A 19,397-nucleotide genomic window follows, 5' to 3' on the forward strand; every position below is an offset into this window, starting at 1 on the left:
TTCACTTGCCATCCCTTCCTTCAACCCTCTTAATCCCAGTATCTCCATTCACACTAAAATTGTCAAATTCACAGTTTATTTTTTATTTATTTATTTTTTTGGCAGCTGGCCAGTGAGAGTATCGAACCCCTGACCTTGGTGTTACCAGCACCATGCTCTACCCAAGTAAGCTAATGGGGCAGCCCTACAAAGTATTTTTAACTTAAGAAGTTAAGTGAGACTATTGGAAATTTAAAAAGCAAACAAGGGTTCTCTCTTCAGTATATGCACTATTAGGAGCTTAAATCTACATAAGAATCCTCTTAACCAGTTTCCCTTCTAGTCTTTCCCAGAGACTCTTCACACCACATTCTTGCTGCAGAACAACTTTGTGAAATGACAATGTTTACTCTCACTGCTATTAAGTATTCATCTATGACTCGAGGTAAAGTAATGCAGACCTGCTTGAAAGAGCTATATGTTCTCTAGGGAATAAGTCATAGCTAGGCCAACCCAAGGTCTTCTGGCAGCACAATATTGTGAAAAGGGCAATGAAATAAGAATCAGAAAACTAGTGTTCTCATTCTTACTGAACAATGCAAACAGTTTAGTAGTCTTGGTAGTCTGAGTCTCTGCGATATTCTGTACATCTCAACAGGTTGTCATGAGAGTTAAATGAGACAACCCAAATTAAAGCATTTGATAAGCTACAAAGCTGAAGGAAACTAACATTTCACACAGGCCAAACCGGATTGAAAAGTCATTTTGAGCATGATTTACAGCATTGTAACACTGCTTGTCTGTCTGTGCACATATAACAACATCAAACAAACTAGGTAGCGTGTCCTCTCTAGACTAGAATATTAACTTCTCGCAAGTCCAGAGAGCCCACTTCAGGAAACACTGCTCTTTTTAAAAAAACAAAAAACAAAAAAACCTGGGTAGAATTTGTCATTTTGTCATAGACACTTTAAAGTTTTCTAGTTCTATTTTCTTGATGCCTTTGTTTGGTATTCTTCAGGAGGAGGCAAATTATTTTTGGCACACACAAATGACAAACGAAGATTTGGTAGCTCTGGTTTCACACTGAAATATAATCCATTCATTCATGGAAATCTTAATATAGATAAATGCTCTTAGGATAAAGTGTGATTTATACAAAAATGAAATAAAAGCAGGATAGCTATTACAGGGAAAGACAATGATTTGAATCACGGGAAACTGACAATCCAAAAATAACATATCCTAAGAACTGTAGGGAAATGCTCAACTTGTTTTTGCGATAGAAGGAACATTCCTCAGACATAAGTCTAATGCCATGGGGAAAATAATGGATTTACTAATGATTTTTCTCTTACGGGCTATCTCCAGAAAGGCCTCCTATAGTGGATATGGGGTTTTTTTGGTTTGTTTGGGTTTTTTTGGCAGCTGGCCGATAAGGGGATCCAAACTCTTGACCTTGGTGTTCTAACACAACGCTCTATCAACTGAACTAGCTGGCCAGTTTGGACATGTATTTCTTAATGTCTATGGATGGCCCTTGGGTGTCTTTAAGAACTCACAGTCCAATTCTTAATTCAAGTTGACCAAAACATGTTTATTCTCTTTTCTTAAGTGAGAAATAGACACTGCATTTGGGGAATTAGACACAAAAAAATATTTTCATGTTAAAAGAAGTCCAAATATTTACTCAGACAAAAACACTGAGTCTTTTTAAAGTTAATCACAAGTAAGAATAAGTAGGTGCTCTGTTTCAAAGTCCAATTTGCCTATAGCCTAGACTTCTCTCATTTGAAAGAAGAATTTCTATAATGGAGTTAATACCAGGAAAATACAGAGTTCAATCTTCTATTACCTATCATTTGTGAATTTGAGGGGAGAAGAAAGGAAAAAGGAAGGAGGTAGAAGATATGTTCTATAACTATGAGTTTGATAACACGTTTCACATACTGAATTAGGTGTTTATTTCCTTTGACATTTCCCAATCAGTTTTATTATTAAAAATTAGTCTTATTATTAAAAATGCAATCACATATTCAAACTGTAATTTCCAAACTTTTATTTTCAAACTAACTTGAGGGTTTATTACATATTTGAGCTCTCATCCTACTACTGTAAGTACACAAACTGAGACAGCAAACCCTATATTTAGCAGGGGGAAAAAAAAATCCCCCAAGGCTGGAATTTTTATGCTCCATAAAACTTTCCAACTGTAATTGCATCCTCCCACATGCAAAGGAAAAATTTAGACGAAAGCCTTAAAATCCGAATGAGTAAGATATAATAATAAATGACCCAATAAATTCTGGGTAGCTACTACTTTATGGAGTTTTCATCTAAAATATTGCATAAAAATAGTAATGAGTTTAGAGAGTTTTAATCTAAAATATAATTAAATATCTAAATACAATCTAAATATTTAATATAAAGTAAAATCATCATTGGTTACAATGCGGTGTTATAACACTAAGGTCAAGGGTTCATATCCCCACACTGGCCAGCCACCAAAAAACATATAAATAAATAAAAAGTAAATAAAATAAAATCATCAAAAAAATTTAATTGAAGTACCTAAAATAGGAATAAAGTGTAGTTTCTCCAAGTGTTTCTTCCTACTCAATCCAATGAAAGTTAATACAAAGCAAGCTTTTACCAACATTATGTTAAGGTTTTCAACTTTTACACTGCAAAATTACATCTGTTAGGTCACTGCTTTATTTTACTCTTTATCACTTTAGAATTCTAGGATTTGAATTGTTTTTTTGGCTGGCTGGTTAAAGGGATCCAAATCCTTGACCTAGGTGTTACAACACTGTGCTCTAACCAACTGAGCTAATCAGCCAGTTTAAGATTTGAATTTTTTAAAAAAAGACTCAGAAAAATCTTGGAATGAACTTGAAGCTAAAATAAATTGATCATCCAGAGAGTTCAGGACAGAAAGTTGAGGCTAATAAGCTTTAATGTCCTTTCTGTTCTTTTATCTTGAGAGAGGTTTGTAAGATTTCTGTCTTGGCCAAGGCAAGAGAGTAAGGTTAGAACAATGACAGGGATTAGAAAAGGAAGAGGTTTGTATAGCATTACCTTCTGCCTGTGCAGTAAGTATGGAACCAAAGAACAGAGTTGGGTGCCATCACAGGCCAAATCATATTCAAACTGTTTCTAGAATTGGTTCAGAGATACCTGGGTTTTAAGATAACTGAAGAATATTTATATCACTGTTATTTTTTACTCATCTATGTTCCTGCTGACACTATAGAATTCAATGTTTATGACTATGAGCCAATGCCATCAACAAAAATCATGTCTGTAACTACTCTGTCTAATCCACAGTTTGTATAATGACATAATCACTCTGGGGCTATTTAGTGTATTGGGCAGGTCCGGTCCAGCCTACAATGAAGATAATAGCATTCTCACTACATCATTCAGACTAATATGTGCCATCATTTTCTTACATTTCTTACAGATGTTATTTTCCTAAACTAAACTTTGCTTGAATTGTTATCTGACATTTCAAATCTAGTATGTGAACATGTGGAAAATTAATTTATTGTCTTAGCCAGACAAGAAAGATTTGCATGTAGTCTATATTCTTAAATATTAAGAGTGAATTTAAGCAAAGATAGTCAAAATAGAGAAGAGTAAATTGGTTTTTAAATGTTGACTCATTTAGGGCTGGCTTGTTAGCTCAGTTGGTTGTAGTGCAGTGCTGTAACATCAAGGTTAAGGGTTTGGATCTTTGGTGCCAGCCAGCCACCAAAAAAAAAAAAAAAAAAGTTGATATTTAAAATAAAGGCCGACATTAAAAATCATGAGCAGTACATATTTCAAATTTGTAAACTTCTTTAGATATAAATATTGATAGAGGTGGTAAATACCACTACCTGCTAACAAATTGATCTACGTTTGAGAAAAAAACCAAAACATGCCTCCTGACTGGGCTTCTTGCAAGCCCAGGTTAAAGTACAAAGAGGCTGCAGTGCTTGATCAGCTTGTGAGGTTTGCACTGTGCTGTGTACTTTCACATACTTCTTTCTTTTTCCAATTTCCAATATACACGACAAACCCTAAAGCAATACTAGTGATTATGACATTGGTCTGAATTTCAACTCAGAAACATTTGCTTCTTTTTCACTAACAAAATATAAAGCCTCAGAAGAGAAATTTCTTTCCCCACTATTGACTGAAATTAAGGCTGTCCAGGCAGAAATAATTTTGTAAAATTTATTGAGAGCCAAACGTGAGAATCAACCCAGAAAACACCTTCTGATGCAGACTCAGAGAAGTGCTCTGAAGTTTATCACAAACAACAGTCTCTATAGACAGAAGGGGAAGTAGAGGGCAGAGGAGGAGTCATTTCAAAGGTACTTTCCTTGCAAGGTGAGGACAGGGAGACAGAGCACTAGGAAAATAACTGATTAGTTAACATTAGTTAACATCAGGTTACTCCAGGCTGTCTCTTTTGTGTGAGGATTAAAGCTGAGGGAACTTCATTATCATACCTATTGAAGATTTAAAATTGGCTTTTATCTCTTTCTCTTAACTTCTCCCAAGATCAGACCACAACCTAAGTGATACAGAACTTAGCAGGAGTGACTCCATCTTGATTTTTTAGTCTGGTCTTTCGGGGCCTAGTTCAGTAACATAGTCCAAAACAACAGCCTCCAGTAATTTTAATTAAATACCATCACCAAATACACAGCCAACCCTTGTCTGCTTTTTACTCTGCTTTCTTTCCTTTTATAACAAATGAACTTTCCACTGGTACAATGGATCCCATCCTATCTTTTCTACTCAAGGTCTTTGTTCCCACAATTATAACTTCTCTCTCCTACTATATCATCAGTTTTTCCCTCTGTACTAGATCATTCCCATGAGCACAAAACATTATCTCTTATCTTTTAAAAGATCCTTTCACCCTACATCTCTCTCAAGATACCACTCTATTTGTGATGGGTTCAGTTGTGTTGTCAGAAAGAAGGTATGTTGAAGTCCTAACCCCCAGTAACTCAGAATTGACCTTGTTTGGAAATAGGTTTGTTGCAGATGGAATTAGTTAAGATAAGGTCATACTGAAGTATGGCAGGCCCTAATCCAAGGTGACTGATGAACTTCTAAGAAGACAGCCATGTGAAGACACAGAGAAACACAGGGAGAATGCCATGTGACGACAAAGACAGAGACGGGAGTTATGCAGCTACAAGCCAAGCACATGCCAAAGACGGTCGGCAACCATCAGAGGCTAGGAAGAGGCAAGGAAGGACATGTCTAGAGGTGTCAGAGGGAGCACAGTCCTGCCAGCAACTTGATTTTAGACTTCTAGTCTCCAGAGCTGTGAATAAAACAGTATATTTCTGTTGCTCTAAGCCACCCATTTTGTGATATTTTATCATGGCAGCCATTCCATACTAGATCATTCTCATGAGCAAAAAACATTATCTCTTAAAGGTCTCCATGACCCTAATCTCCCTTAAGCTACCCCCCTATTCCTTTGCTTTTTTTTTTTTTTTTTTGTCAGCTGGCGAGTAACAGGGATTGAACCCTGTAGCTTGGTGTTATCAACACCATGTTCTAACCAACTGAGCTAACTGGCCAGCCCCCTCTACCTGCTTTTGACAAGTTTCTTGGGAGAGTTATCTACAATTGCTGTAATCTCTTCCTCTCCTCCTATTGTCTAATGCACTCAATCTGGTCAAGGTCCTCGCCCTACTCTCTGCTTCCCAGAAGTTACTTTTGTCACGTAACTTACTATACATTATTGTTCTTTTTTTTTTTTTTTTTTTTTTTTTACCATATAGCAGGCCCTGGTGCTCAGTAGGTTCTCAATGAAAATTGATGAAATACATTTGCTTTTAGATTTTGAATTACAGGTAGTCCATAAAATTTCCATTTGGATTTAAGCATTCTTTGTCTATGGATCTAAAAGTTTTGCAAGGATTTTATCATAGTTTGAAGGTTACTAATATAAAAGTCTTTATTTTTTGCAAGCAAACATTATCACTAAGGTAAACTATAGTACCTTTACATTATATTATATCTTCCACAGCTATTAGCAGATATTAATCTTCATATTCATCCTATGTTTTGGGAAAGGAAGTGTTTAACTTTTATCTTTCAGATTTGGAAATTAAGGGACTTAAAAGCCAAAGGTCCTTCTTTTTACTATTTTTATTTTTTTCCAAAGGTCCTTCCTATGACACCTAAATGATAAAATACAAACTGGGATAAAACTTTTGACTGCCAAATCAGTTTAATTTCCACTAAAATTCCCCATGACCAACCCCACCTCACAATTTCATTGGCATTTAAGATCATTATCTTAATTATATTAAATGAGAAAAATAACTTCCCCTTGGATATTAAGACAATTTATAGATGAGGAATATGAAATCAGAGATATTATGTATGCAAAAACATGCAAAATGAAGACTTCTTGCTCAGTTCATGCTCTGAAGGGCAGCCGAAATTTGACACAATGAACTGAGTCAAAAGAGAAAATAAGGTGCACTGTTAAATGTATTTATAAAATGCATTATCTAAAATTTGAAGGGACCATGATCACATTAGTCTATGATGTGATAGTTTGCAGTAATTGACCATCTGTATGCATATAAACTAATCTTTTCCATTTTCTCATTGCCTTCTTTATTGGTAGCAACAGTAGCTTAATAGCAAGATAAGGTAGCATTTTAACTTTGCTAACTGAAAATATCAGGGATAAGTTGTTACAAGGCCTATCAAGGCCTCCATAGAAGATCACTATGTGTTTTATTCAAGCTGCTTTTCGGAAATGAAGTAACATAATAATAGCATTTTAATCATCTATGTGTATATACAATAATAATAATTTTATCAATACTTTGTTTATATTTCTAATAAACTCATCTTTTAAAAAATGTCTTAATATATTGATTTTTATGAAGAAAATATGGGCTGGCAGGTGAGCTGAGTTGGTTAGAGTGTGGTGCTGATAACACCAAGGTCCACGGTTCGATCCATATACCGGCCAGCTGCCAAAAAAAGAAAGAATATGAAAAAAAACAGATTCAAGAAATTTCAATGGCAAAACGAAATTGGATTTAACAACATAGAAATTATTTTAAGTATACATTGGTATACTCTTTTATCAAATCTTACTTCAACCTTTAGTGTAGTTTGAACTAACTTCTCTCTCCTCCCCTCCCTTTCCAATCATTTTCCCTATCATTTCCTCCTTCCACAGTAGTCAAATGAAGGAGGTTTCTCTACACTTACCTGAGGCCAATTCTGTGCCTGAACTCTGGACCCTCTTTTCTTCCACCCGCTCAGGCACTGCTCCACCCACGTCTCCTCTCCCTCCTGCACCCTTCCCTCACCACCCTGCTTCCTCCCAAACCCACACACCTATTCCACACTTCTGGAGCCACTGCTCTCTTTCACTCCTTCTTGCAGCCAAAGCTTTCACCTTCTTTTTGAAGATCGCCCCATGGGCTCAACAATCTCATGGGTGGCCTCCCCTACCAGGTCTGTCAGCAGCATCTGCACTGGCTGACCTTTCTATCCTCCTTAGAACAGTCTGGTCCTTGCCTTCCATGAACCACACTTTCCTGGTTTTCCTCCCACTTCTCTAAACTCCTGATCAGTCCATTTTGTTAGTGTTAAATGTTAGCCCTGTAAAATGTTTGTGTCCCTCCAAACCCTTTTCTAGGCCCTCTTCTCCTCATTTTATACATGCTTCTTTTTGGGGGGAAGGAGGGACAACTGGCTGGTAAGGGGATCTAAACCCTTGACCTTGATGTTAGCAGACCGAGTTAACCGGCCAGCCCTACACATACTACTTGAACAACCTTATCTATTCCCTTTCTGTCTATTACCATCTTTTATGGGCTCAGTTGTGTCCCCCCAAAATGTATATGTTGGAGTCCTAACCCCCAATACCTCAAAATGTGACTGAGATAATTAAGATAAAATGAGGTCATATGGGTGGGCCCTCTGTTCTTATAACGAGAGGAGATTTGGACACCGGCACAGGAAAGTCTGTAAAGACACAGGGAGAAGATGGCCATCTATAAGCCAAGGAGAACGATCTAAAAACTGTGAGACAATAAATTTCTGTTGTTTAAGCCACCCAGTCTGCGGTACTTTGTTATGGCAGCCCTAGCAAACTAATACACTTCCTAAGATTAGGCTATGGCTCCTAAAATCATTACTATAGTATGAACTCTAGAATCATTACTATAGTATGAATAGCAGACTGTATCCCACTATCTACTAGGTCTCACCACATAGATGTCTCAAAAATATTTCAAGAATTCAACATATCCTGGCCCATCCAGTTACCCAAGATAGAAACATGATCCCTGTAGTAGACGCTATTCACGCCCCATGTCACATGCTCTTAGCTCACCTAACTCTAGTCTCACTTCAAGTAGTTCTCTCGGATTTTCTGCTTCAGATTTTCTCCAAATTTCTAAGAACTTGCTCAACAACTGTCAAGCGTAGAGGAGTTCATATCTTTGGAGGCAACCCTGAATGAAAGAGAGATGAGAGTCAGGGAATGAAGTCCCAGCCAGACTCCAGTCTTTCAGAGTGACACTCCTGAGGAGCCCTTTACTTCCTTAGACTGTTACTGGGCACACAGGTCCAGCTCCTTGCCCCTTTCAAAAATAAACCACTCAAAAGTCAAATGTTGGTGAAAATGGAAGTTAGCTTTTATTCAGGAATACCAGTGACCTGAGGAGAGATGTTAGGCTAACCCATCTCTGGTAAACCTGAAGGAGAAAGGTCAGACTAAAGCCATCTCAAATACGCAGATTTACTGAGGGGTTTTTAAAGAGGAAGCTGAGGGTATGGAACGTGGGAAATGATAAGCAGGAGGGAGGGGGGTGTGAGCAATGAGGGCCTCATGCAAGGTCTCAGGTGCAAAGTCTCACCAACTCTGTCTGGTTTCTGCTTCCGTCCTTGCTGTTAGTCATCTCAGGTCCTGCAGGGAGGGTGGAATCGGCAGAGCTTTGTTGGTTTCTCAGGGTCTGGAAAGTGTGTGTAAATCTACAGCTCCAGGCTGACTGGAAAGCAGCTTTACATCCATGTAAATAATGCCATCTTGCCCAACAACCAAGGTTGAAAATATCAAATAACCATGGGAAAAGAGGGAACTCAGAAATGCATGCCGAGAAAAAAACTGTGTATTTTAAAAAAATCTTTTAGAGCCCATGTGATGTTAGGTCTCAATATGGCTTCAGTCCTGCTCACTCCAACAGGATCACCTCAAAAATAAACCTGCACCCCACTGCTTGACCCAGCCTTGCTTTTAGGGTAAACCCACATTAAGACAGTCAATGTCATTCCCTTATCTTTCTCATTTATCCATCCTATCTGGCCATCAATTATCAAGTGCTGGTAATTCTACCATGGCTTTAAAATTGGTCTACTCTGTTCAGATTCATCCTTTATCCTAGGTTCAGGCCACCATCAGCTCTTACCTGGATAATCTACAATTTTATAACTGATCTTCCTGCCTTAGTAAATTGTCCCTGGTCAAATTGGTCTCCACAGGGAAATCAATGTGTGCTTTCTAAGTGGGCTATCTGATCTGCTTACTCATAAAAGCCTTCCATTATTCCACATTTTTTTAATGATGTCATTAAATGATTTTCAATGTCTTTCTTAATAAAGACCTAGTTTTCTTCTGCTGTCTCATCTCTCACCATTCCCACTTGAAGCACTAAGTGTATTGGGCTATTTTCAGGTCCCTGATCAGCCATACAGTCTCTCACCTCAGGGCCTTTGCACATGCTGTTCCCTTTTCTTGAAATGCTTTTCCCCACTCCTCATCCCTGTTCCTCATCACCACTTCCACTCATCTTTCCTATTCTTAGTTTAAATGGCACTCTTTTTTTTTTTTTTTTTGGTGGCTGGCCAGTACTGGGATCTGAACTCTTGACCTTGGTGTTACAACACCACATTCTAATCAACTGAGCAAACTGGCCAGCCCAAATGGCACTTACTCTTGAAAACCTTCATTGATGTTAATTTTTGGTCAGGTAACCCTCCTATGTGTTCTTAAAATATATTATGCTGTATTTTAATAATCTGTATTTTTTTATGTCATCCACTCAATTATAATTTTTGAAGGTTTCTATTTCCCATTGTGTACAAAGTATTTTAAGTATTCAATAGATATTGGTAGAATAAATGAATTAATAAGTAAAAGAAAAATTATTAAATAATGTTACTAAATATTTTTAACAATAAAAAACTGGGGTTGGTTAGAGTACAGCCTTATAACACCAAGATCATGGGTTTGGATCCTTGTACTGCCCAGCCACCAAAAATAAATAAATAAATAAATAAATAGAAATAACTGGGTCTGGCCAGATAGCTCAATTGGTTGGAGCGTGGTGTTGGTAATGCCAAGGTCAAGAGTCTAAGGTCAAGAGTTCCAATCCCCATATCCGCCAGCCACCAAAAACAAAAACAAAGACAAAAAACTGTCAAACAAGTTTTCAAATCATATAGAGTTGAACCAAAACAGAAGCACAGTTAATAAATAGGAACTCTATAAAAATCTAGGACAAAAACACTACCTTTGCTACCATTACTTCTATAATCATGTATACACACTTACTCAGATTTTTTTTTTTTTTTTATTCATTACTTAGAAGGCAATTTTGAAAGTCTAAAATACAAAGCAGGAATTTTCTCTTGTTTGCTTGTTTTAGGAGGCTGGTCGGTTCAAAGCAGGCATTTTCAAATGGAAAAATTAAGTCAATCCCATGAGTTAGTTAATGAGATGGATTTACTTTATGACCTCACCCAATGGAACAATAAGGTGCTGAACTGGGCTAGCCTTACTGAAGTAAGGCTGAGAAGTAAGTAAAATCTGTTCCAGGCCTTTGACTTCATGATTTCTCACTCTGACAGCCCCCCTTCTCCTCTTTCTGCCCCCACCCCAGTTCCTGACTCTAAAGTATGAAGGCCCCTGGGCAGCCCATTCGCTCAGTTGGTTAGAGCACAGTGTTAGAATACCAAAGTCAAGCGTTTGGCTCATCGAACTGGCCAAAAAACAAAACAATAAAATAAAATACGAAGGCTCCTGAGTCTGCCCCCTGTCCTGTCAATTGGTGAATCTTAAGATTCTCAGTGGGATTTCCTGGCCAACTGCCCTTCTGCTGTCACGCTTCTAAGCAGCATGCTATCGCAGCCACTCCCCACACTTCCACTTTGTTGGACGCAAACAAACGTCAGCACGTGAGCTGCATGAGGATTTCAGGTCAGCTAAAGTGAAGAGGTTGATTTCCCCGAAAATCTAACGAAAATATGCAGAGGGCAGGGCATAGCCTTGCAGAAACTCATCAAGTGCTCTCAGTAACCAGTTCTCATCCAGGAAGGCTCAGGATTGCCAGGAAAGTTCATTATACCTGGGACCCTGTCAGCAGAGCATCGCCACCCAGCAGGAGTTGTTTCTAGCACAAGCCAGACACTATTGCTTTGCTCAAGATAATGCTTAATCCTTTCCAGTCTCTTAGCAACAATGTGACATCGTTCTCAAGAAAAAGGGCAGGAAAATACTACCCAACCATTGAAAAACTCTCAAGTTGTGCACCCTGCTAATGATGAGCAGGTAGAGATATTATCATCAATAACTATATGAGAAAGCCACTACAGTAATCAGTTCCTTAAAAATTTTGTATCTAAGACTGCACAATTATTTTGATTTTCAATTTAGCAGGCAATAACTATTACCATTAGTTCTGGTTTGATTTAAGGAGTTGCTAGTGAAATCACACAAATTTCAAAAATACAGTTCTTTCATTTATTTAACAAATATTTCTGGAGTACCTGCTAGACACTCTCCTGTGTACTGATGGATCATCAATGAACAAAATAGGCTAAAATCCTTGCTTTCCTAGAGTTCATATTTTAGAGGGAGTAGAATGAAATAACATGGATAGCTCATTTTTAAAACACTTACACCATGAGTCACTGCATAGTTATTAAATATCATGTTCTCAAAAGACTAAAAAATTTAAAGATTTGAAAATAGGTACACAAAATGTTAAGTGCGGAAAACACCTAAGATACAAAACTATATATACAGTATGATATCCAAGTTTGTAAAAAAATTAATTGAGGCACATATAAACATAGATTTAGGAAAAAAGAGAACATAAATAGATATACAATAACAGTTACTAGTGTTGTCTTTGGAGTGAGAGTACCAATAGTATTTATTTTCTTTTTTACATTTCCTGTGATTTCTAAAATTTTACAATGAACATGCTATTAGTAGCAAATGAATACTACTTTATGTATTTTTAAATGCAAAAAATAGACCAAGTTCTCCCTTTCTGTGCTATCTTGGTGTGTGCGGTGGCTTCCATTCCTCACCATGTCTTCTCACAAGACTTTCAGCATCAAGCAATTCCTGTCCAAGAAACAAAAGCACATGAGATGGCACACATATTTACTAATTTATCAATGTCACTATCATCTTACCAAATCAAGCTGAAAATGTGGACAGTTGGACATGTCTTATTGGAAAAATTATGTGTTTCTATGCTCTGCACAAGTAGATTGATTCCATAATAAATATGTGAAGGCTTTTGTTTAAAAAAAAAAAAAAAAAAAAAAAAAAGGCTAAACTGCAGCTGTATTCAAAATTGCCAAAACTTGGAGGCAATCATAACATCCTTCAGTAAGTGAATCAAAAAGCAAACTGTGGTATAGCCATACAATGGGGTATTATTCAGTGATAAAAAGAAATGAGCTATCAAGCCATGAAAAGATGTGGTGAAACCTTAAATACATATTGATAAATAGAAGAAGCCAATCTAAAAAGGCTACACACTATATGATTCCAACTGTACAGTGTTCTGAGAAGGGCAAAACTATGGCAACAGTAAAATGATCAGTGGTTGCAGGAGACTGAGGAGAGAGAGGGAGGGATAAATAGGTAGAGCACCGCGGATGTTTAGGGCAGTGAAACTGTTCAGTATGATACTGCAATGATGGACACGTGTCATTATATATCGTCAAAACCCTAATGTGAACCCTGATATAAACTATGGACTTTACTTAATAATCATGCATTGATATTGGCTCATCAATTGTAACAAATGTATCACACGAATGCAAAATGTTAATAACAGGAGAAACTTGGTGGGGTACAAGGAACTTCAAGGGAACTTGCTGTACTTTCCAACCCATTTTTCTGTCAGCCTAAAACTGCCCTAAAATACAATGTATTGGGGCTGGCTGGTTGGCTTTCAGTTGGTTAAAGTGCGGTACTGATAACACCAAGGTCAAGAGTTCAGATCCCCTTACCACCAGCCGCCAAAAAAATAAATAAAGTAAAATGTATTATTTTTTTTAAGAAATAAGCTAAGATGAACTCTATCGTTTTGACTTTCCAATGTATAGGATTCAAAAACAGTGTACAAAACAGTAGTTCCCAGATCCTGGAACTTCAGAAACAGTAAAATTTTTCAAAAAGGGTAAAGGAGAGAAGACAAAGAGTTTCCCACTTTTGTTTTGCCAAGTAAGCACAAAAAAAATTTATGTGTGTGTGCACACGTGCACACATACCCAGAAACACTCTCTGCATAACATTCTATAAAAAGGAGGGACTTTTATCATCTAAAAAGTAAGAACATAATCTTAAAATAAGAAAAATTCCTTTAAATGTAATTAAGGTGGCCTTATAAAAAACTCACTCCATGTTGTGATTTTCCTCATTTCACTGTGCCCTTATGAACACATCACCTGACACCTGTACCACACCAGCCCGCAAGTTGCTGGTATATATATGGCCCAGTGTTTTGTCCTACTACAGTCTAGGAATGGAGAGGGCCATGCTGTAAACGTCAAGACTCCTCACTCTGGTCTTCCAGAGGATGGAGAGTCAGTTTTCCAAAGTCAGCCACACTTGGGCCCTCAGAGCAGTTGGCTGGTTGCATGTTTCGTATTGTTCTTTGTCATTTATCATGGTTGTGAAGTTATATAAAATGTTCAAGTGTTAACTTAGTGTAGACAATGAATTAGTCTTCCAAAGTAGTCATTTGATTTGTTTATTTCCTTGAATTCTCATAGCTGTTCCTGTGAGACAGAATTATGAGCGTTTGTTCACAGACCAGATCCCCCAGTAAGACCTTTACAATATGGTTCACTGAGGAATCAATGAACTGATGATGGAGAACTACCAGAGGGGGCAGGTGTTGTTACTCAGCAAAAATCCCAAATAGGTACACACTACTCCTTAGTGAGAAGAGGCTCAGGACTTCCAGACCCAGGAGTGTGGTCCGCTGTGTCCTCTGCAGGTGCTCATCTCTGCCCCAGGCCCACTGTCCCAAGATCTGGCTTAGACAGAATTTATCTCTGTCTCTGAGAGGGACTAAGGAGTGAGGTGCATTTGTGTTGAGGGCCAGGGGTCAGACGTGTAAGGTAGTTATGGGTTATTTTATATGATTACTGGAAACATCAAAGTTTTCTGTGGCACACAATATTCAGGGGGGATTCCCAATCTCACCATTCAGCTCAATCCTCTCTCCACCAGCGTAAGCAAGCGGGGAATCCTGGAATAATGCTTTAATGGCAAAGTCACTGAAAGTGGGCAGAGGAGTCACACACATTCTTCCCTTCTCTTCAATCTCAGGCAGCGAAAGACCAGTTCACATTATTCCCCCAAGCTCTCGCCAGAGATTAGAAATACAGACTTTGAACTGTGCCTTGGGCTTCTCCTCAGGCACTTGAGCGGCTGTTATTCTGAGAAGAAAGCAGGGTCACCGTCTTCACATCCTTTGTCTGCCTCCCTCTCTGTAAACTGACAAAGTAAAAAACGGATGAAGGTATCTGGTTATTCCAGTTTCACAGAATTTACCCCAAATTAAAGGGAAAGTTTTAAGTATAAATTTTGAAAATCAAGTTGCAAATATATAAGCTTAATTCTTCTATTTATTAAATAAGAGAAAATTGATCTGTATTCTAAAGGTATTGGTCTTTCAAGAGAAAAGTAATCTTACATAACTGATAACAGAGATTAGGAGTGTGGTCAAATTTAATGCATCCGTTGTGCTCCATTTAAGTTGTTTGACTTCAGCCTGGCCGGTTAGCTCAGTTGGTTAGAGCATGGTGCTAATAACACCAAGGTCGAGGGTTTGATCCCTGTACCAGCCAGCCTCCAAAATAAATATGTAAATTATTTGACCTCACTCTCTGACTGCTGTTTGTGCTAAATTGACACCTCAGAGCTGAGAGTGAAATTGCCATATTCTACATATTGACAAAGTGGCCTGGTGCAAAATAACCCTAAATTTTTGTTTGTTTGTTTTGTTGGCTGGAAGTACTGGGATCTGAACCATTGACCTTGGTGCTACAAGAAAGCACTCTAACCAACTGAGCTAACCGGCCAGCTAACCCTGAGGTTTTAATAAGTGACCTCTCAGCCCAGACAAAATCAAAGAGGTGCAGGCCACACAGCAACACAACAAAACTGAAGATGGCAATGCAAGAATCTGAGACTATCCTATCAAGCTAGAAAGTATCCCGTCCACACACACAAACTTAGGCATGTGCCCTAGGCCCCTTTTCCAATCTACAGAACCACTAGGAGAACACTAGTGACAACTCTCCTGCTCTCCTGGCAATACCATTGATGATCTTTGAACCAGTTTTCCTAACTCTCCGCATACTAGTCAGTTTGGACAAGTTACTCTAGTAGAGTTGTGTCTTGGCAGCAAAAGGCAGAGGACCCAGACTAGGCAACTTGCCTAAACCTGGGAACCAAAGTCACTTTTATCATGGCCCACTGACATATCTTGCCTAGAGGAGTTAAACCTGGTTGGCTTGAGAAATGTCTACTCAGCTCATTTGCCCATTTTTAAATAAGGGTTTTTTTTTGTTTTTTGCGGTTGAATTTCTTGTATGTTCTAAGTATTAATCCCTTGTTGGATGAAAAGTTTGCAAATATTTTCTTCCATCTACAGGTTGTCTCTTCACTCTATTGATTGTTTCCTTGTTGTGCAGATCTTTTTAGTTTGATATAATCCCATTTGTCTAATTTTGCTTTTTTTTTTGAAGGCTGGTGGGTGAAGGGATCAAAACCCTTGACCTTGATGTTACTGGCACCACGCTTTAGCTGATAGCCAACTGAGCTAACTGGCCAGCCCCTACTTTCTTTTTTCAGCCTGTTTTGTGTTTATTGGCACCACTCAGGCCTTGACCACGTACTTCCACAGCAGGTACAGCCACTCCTTCGGCTGCTGCTTCTTGGTCTTCAGGTTCCCCTCGGGCTTGTTGAGCTGTGGCCACATGGCACATGTTTTCTTGGGCCACAGATCCAGGGGGCTTCTACTTCTTACCCTTGTAGAATTTCCTGAGGTTTTCTTTCTTAGTCTGGTTAATGATGGTGAGAACACAAGTGATAGATTTGCAGACAACTTGAATCTTGGAGAGCTTGGACGCCGGGCTGCCTGTCACTTTGGCAACACACAATTGGGACATCTCCACTTTCAGGTCATCCAGCTATTTTAGCAGTTCCTCCTTCTTCCTCCCTCGAATATCCTGAGCCTTAATCTTGGCCATGGCTGCCCAAGACACAGCTGCCACCACTGGGTCAGAGGGAAAGAGCCAGTCCCTGTTTTTGCTTTTATTGCCTATGCTTTTGAGTTCTTCTCCATTAAGTCTTTGCCCAGATCTATGTCCTGAAGCATTTCCCCTGTGTTTTCTTCTCGTAATTTCATAGTTTTTGATCTTGCACTTAAGTTTTTAATTCATTTTCAGTTGATTTTTATATGTGGTGAGAGATAGGGGCCTAGTTTCATTCTTCTCCATATAGATAATATAGTTTTCCAACACCATTTATAGAAGAGACTATCCTTTCCCCAAGGAATATTCTTGGTGCCTTTGTTGAAAATCAGTTGGCTGTAAATATAGATTTTATTTCTGGGTTGTCTATTCTGTTCCATTGGTCTATTGTCTGTTTTTATACAGACAATAGACCAATAGACAAAGAAATACCATGCTGTTTGGGTTACTATAGCTTTGTAGTATATTTTGAAGTCAGGTAGTGAGATGCCTCCACTTTGTTCCTTTTGCTCAGGATTGCTTGGCTATTTGGGTCTTTTGTGGTTCCATACAAATTATAGGATTGTTTTTCCTGTTTCTGTGAGGAATGTCATCAGTATTTTGATAAGGATTGTACTAAGTTCGAAGATTGCTTTTGGAAGTATGATCATTTTCAAAATATTACTTCTTCCAATCCATGAATTTGGTATGGTTTTTCATTTTTGTGTGTGGGTGTCCTTTTTAATTTCTTTTACTAGTGTTTCATAGTTTTTCTTGTAGAGATCTTTCACCTTTGTGGTTAAATTTATTCCTAGGATTTTATGTTTTTGTTTTTGTTTTTTTAGGTACTGTAAATGGGATTGTTTCTTGCTTTCTTTTTCAGCTATCTCATTATTGATGTATAGACATGCTACTGATTTTCATATGTTTATTTTGTATTCTGCAACATTACCGAATTCGTTTATCACTTCTAAGAGTTTTTTGGTGGAGCTTTTAGGGTTTTCTATATATAAGATCATGTCATCTGCAAACAAAGAAAATTTGACTTCTGCCTTTCTAATTTGTATGCCCTTTTTTTCTTTCTTTTGTCTAATTGTTCTGGCTAAGACTTCCAGTACTATATTGAGTAAGAGGGGTGAGAGTGGGCATCCTGGTCTTGTTCCAGTTCTTAGGGGAAAATTTTTCAGGTTTTCCCATTCAGTATCATATTAGCTGTGTTTGTCATACATGGCCTTTATTGCATTGAGGTACATTCCTTCTAAACCTAGTTTGTCCAGTTTTTATCATGAAGTGATACCAAATTTTATCAAATGCTTTTTCTGTATCTATTGAGATGAGCGGACGGTTTTTGTCCTTCATTCTGTTGATGCAGTGTGTGAAAAAATGCTTAACATCACTAATCATCAGAGAAATATAGACCAAAACTACAATGAAATATCATCACACTCCTGTTAGAACGGCTATTATCAGAAAGACAGAAAATAACAAATGCTGGTGAGGATGTGACGAATAAGGAACTCTTAAACACTGTTGGTGGGAATGTAAATTAGTGCAGTCATTATGGAAAACAGTATTTTTTCAAATAATTTTTCAAAATACTAAAAACAGAACTACCATATTATCCAGCAATCCTACTCCTGGGTATATATCCACAGGAAAGGAAGAGATGTGTGCACCCCCATGTTTATTGCAGTACTATTCACAATAATAAAGATGTAGAATCAACCTGTGGCCATTAAGAAATGAATGGATAAAGAAAATGTGGTATAAATACACAATGGAATACTATTGAGCCATAAAAAAAAATAAAATCCGGGGTTGGCCAGTTAGCTGAGTTGGTTAGAGTGTGGTGTTATAACATCAAGGTCAGGGGTTTGAATCCCTGTACTGGCCAGCTGCTAAAAAAAAAAAAAAAAATCCTGTCATTCATAGCAATATGGATGAGCTTGGGGGACATTATGTTAAGTGAAATAAGCCAGGAACTGAAAGAGAAATACTGCATGTTCTCACTCATATGTGGAAGCTAAGAAAGTTGATTGTACAGAAATAGAGGGTATAATTGTAGTTACCAGAGGATGGGTAGGGGATGGAGGATAGGGAGAGGATGGTTAACAGATACAAAATTACAGCTGGATAGGAGGAATAAGATCTAGTGTTCTATAACACTGTAGCACGGCTATAATTAATAACAATTTATCATATACTTTCAATTAGCTAGAAGAGAGGATATTATTTTCTTTGTTTTTTTTTTCTTCATTTATAAAGAAATGAAATTTATTTCTTACAGTTTTAGAGGCTGGGAAATCCAAAGTCCAGGGAACACATCTGTTAATGGCCTTCTTCCTGGTGAAGTGACTCTCTACAGCAACTCAGGGTATCACATGGTGAGAATGGGCTGAGCAAGAGACAGAAGAGAGGATTTTGAACATCCCTAATACAAAGAAATGATAAATATTAGAGGTGATGGATATGTTCATTAACCTGATTTGATCATTACACGTTGTACACATGTATCAAAATATCAGACAGTACCCCATAAATATGTATAATCATTATGTGTCAAATAAAGAAATAAAGAAGAGTTAACCCTCCCCTTCTCCCTCCTTTCCTATTCATACTCTCCCAGGTTCCTGGGAATTTCAGACCACTCCCTTTCCTATCCTGCATCTTCCAGCTGCACTGGTTAGTACCTTCTTTGCATAGTTAAGAAATGATGAATTTCTTAGAGTCTTTCTTCCTTATCAACAGAATGAATGACTAAATATTAATTTTATCTTGTACTTATTGTGTAACCTCTAGGTAAAACAGTAAAGGATAACATTTCTGTCTCAACACCTCCCTTGGCTTTAGCCCCGTTTAGGCACACATTTCAGGCT

The 19,397-nt window shown here is 37.9% G+C and overlaps 1 long non-coding RNA gene, 1 other non-coding gene and 1 pseudogene across 2 annotated transcripts; 1 reads left to right on the plus strand and 2 right to left on the minus strand.

Moving 5' to 3' along the window:
• Window positions 1-12,217: 12,217 nt before the first annotated feature.
• On the minus strand, window positions 12,218-18,913 carry LOC134385557 (uncharacterized). The gene is made up of 3 exons (XR_010024412.1): window positions 18,807-18,913; window positions 14,486-14,779; window positions 12,218-12,385 (listed from the first exon to the last, which is right to left on the minus strand). It is a non-coding gene; the product is annotated as an uncharacterized LOC134385557 (long non-coding RNA).
• Window positions 15,059-15,132, plus strand: TRNAI-AAU (transfer RNA isoleucine (anticodon AAU)). The gene has a single exon. It is a non-coding gene; the product is annotated as a tRNA-Ile (tRNA).
• LOC134386607 (large ribosomal subunit protein uL29-like) lies at window positions 16,167-16,539 on the minus strand (annotated as a pseudogene).
• Window positions 18,914-19,397: the final 484 nt, after the last annotated feature.

This window comes from Cynocephalus volans, chromosome 9 (assembly GCF_027409185.1).
Source record: "Cynocephalus volans isolate mCynVol1 chromosome 9, mCynVol1.pri, whole genome shotgun sequence".
Lineage (NCBI taxonomy): Eukaryota > Metazoa > Chordata > Mammalia > Dermoptera > Cynocephalidae > Cynocephalus > Cynocephalus volans.